The following is a 2247-nucleotide window of genomic DNA, read 5'->3' as shown; positions in this document are numbered from 1 at the left end:
TTTTTCACTTGTTACTCAGTCAACCAGAGTGCAGATATCAAAGACTATCAGCCTGTTATTCACTTTATTTGTATAAGTATTATCCTTTGTTTGATTTCTTACCATGTACCGTAACAGTACCTTGCTATGTTTCATTTTCATTATAACATAACGTTATGTTATGATAGCCAGCTAGCATTAGCAAACCGGAAAAGTAGTATCAGTGAGTCAGTCACCTTTCTAATAAGATTCACAAACCTGAAACATCATCTATGTCATCACTGCTGGTGATGTCATTGTTGTCAGCTGCTGATACTGCTGCTGCAACAAGGCGCTTGTTTTGTTGAAAACAACTTTCGGATATCCATCCTTACAATTTTGCAAGTCAGGCACTGATTGAGATCACTTCTTCTTCAGGGCAGGGTAGGCTACGCAGTACGCAGGCTAATGTCGCGCAGCTGCTGCCTCTCTGTTGGACTCCGGTACTGCACGTTACTCACAAGATATTTATTATTTTTTTATTTTTTTTTTTAAGTAAAACATTCGGGGCTTTTCAGAAAACATCCGGGGCTTGAGCCCCAGTAGCCACCCCCTAGCGCCGCCCCTGGTGACAACAATAACTGGAGGCTTACAACCTCTAGTTTCATAGTTTCATGTAAAAAAAACTGAAAGATTACTTCGGCAACAGTTACTGGTTGATCACAAGTCTGTCTGGTGTCAAATTTGTTATAATAAGAAAAAGAAATCTAAGCTAGGACCAGAGGCCATTGGCAGTCACAAATTAGCTAGAAGAAGGAAGAAGGAAGTATTATTATTATTACATATTTAAAGTTCTCTAGTGTCTATATATAGTAAAACAAAATATTAGGATTACTCTTCCTGATACGACTGGTGGATTCACTTGCTTAGTCAAATGTATTGATTGTAAGTCGCTTTGGAATAAGGCGTCTGCTAAATGCCAAAAAATGTAAATATGAGTTTAATTAAACTGTACGGGGGATTAGTGGAGATGAAGAGGTCTTTCGGAGGGACAGTTTAGATGTAGCCTGAAGAGATTCAGAGAAGAGAGTCTTCAATCTAGGGTGGAAGATGTAGTGACAACACAGATGTCTAGTCAGTGTCTCTATGTATGCAGTTGTTATCCAGTCAGTTGAATGTCAGTGGTAGTGTATGTAATGTACGAGAGCACCCACTAGTGTAAATCTGTGGTTGCTGGGGCCACCTGGTGGGTACAGGTCAGTGCTATTGGGTTTCAAGGAACAGGACATGCAAGGGAAGCGTGACAGAAACCTACTGTCCACGTTTCTTACGGTACACGTTTCTGAACTTATTGTTGACGTACAATTCTCAACTCTTTTCCTTGACAGAAGACACCACACTGTACGTCAGTGTGTGTCACGTTTAACCTACATCTCTTTCAGTCAACTCCTTTATATATCCTTCCTTCCCTCCCTCCTTTATATATCCTTCCTTCCCTCCCTCCTTTATATATCCTTCCTTCCCTCCCTCTACGTTTCATAGATATCCATCAGAGGGGTCCCAGAGGTGTGACTCACCGGCCCCTGAGAACACGGTACCCCTCAACCTCCCACCTCCATCTACTCTCTCTCTCTCTCTACCTCTGTTGTTCTACCAGAGCATTCACCAAATCTCTTCACAAAAGCACGATTCCTGGATGTGTATGACGATATTTTCTCCTCTCTCTCTCTCTCTCTCTCTCTTTCTCTCTCTACCTCTGTTGTTCTACCAGAGCATTCACCAAATCTCTTCACAAAAGCACGATTCCGGGATGTGTATGACGATATTACCTCCTCTCTCTCTCTCTCTCTCTCTCTCTCTCTCTGTCTCTCTCTCTCTCTCTCTGTCTCTCTCTCTCTCTGTCTCTGTCTCTGTCTCTCTCTCTGTCTCTGTCTCCCTCTCTCTCTCTCTCTCTGTCTCTCTCTCTGTCTCTCTCTCTCTTTCTGTCTCTCTCTCTGTCTCTGTCTCTGTCTCTGTCTCTCTCTCTCTCTGTCTCTGTCTCTGTCTCTGTCTCTCTCTCTGTCTCCCTCTCTCTCTCTCTCTCTCTCTGTCTCTCTCTCTCTCTCTGTCTCTCTCTCTCTCTCTCTTTCTGTCTCTCTCTCTGTCTCTGTCTTTGTCTCTGTCTCTCTCTCTCTCTCTCTCTACCTCTCTCTCTCTCTCTACCTCTGTTGTTCTACCAGAGCATTCACCAAATCTCTTAACAAAAGCACGATTCCTGGATGTGTATGACGATCTAACGACACGCCCTTT

This window comes from Nansenia antarctica (genome assembly GCF_963989245.1).
Source record: "Nansenia antarctica genome assembly, chromosome: 16".
NCBI classification, from domain to species: Eukaryota; Metazoa; Chordata; class Actinopteri; order Argentiniformes; family Microstomatidae; genus Nansenia; species Nansenia antarctica.
Note: the sequence above shows the minus strand (reverse complement) of the source record.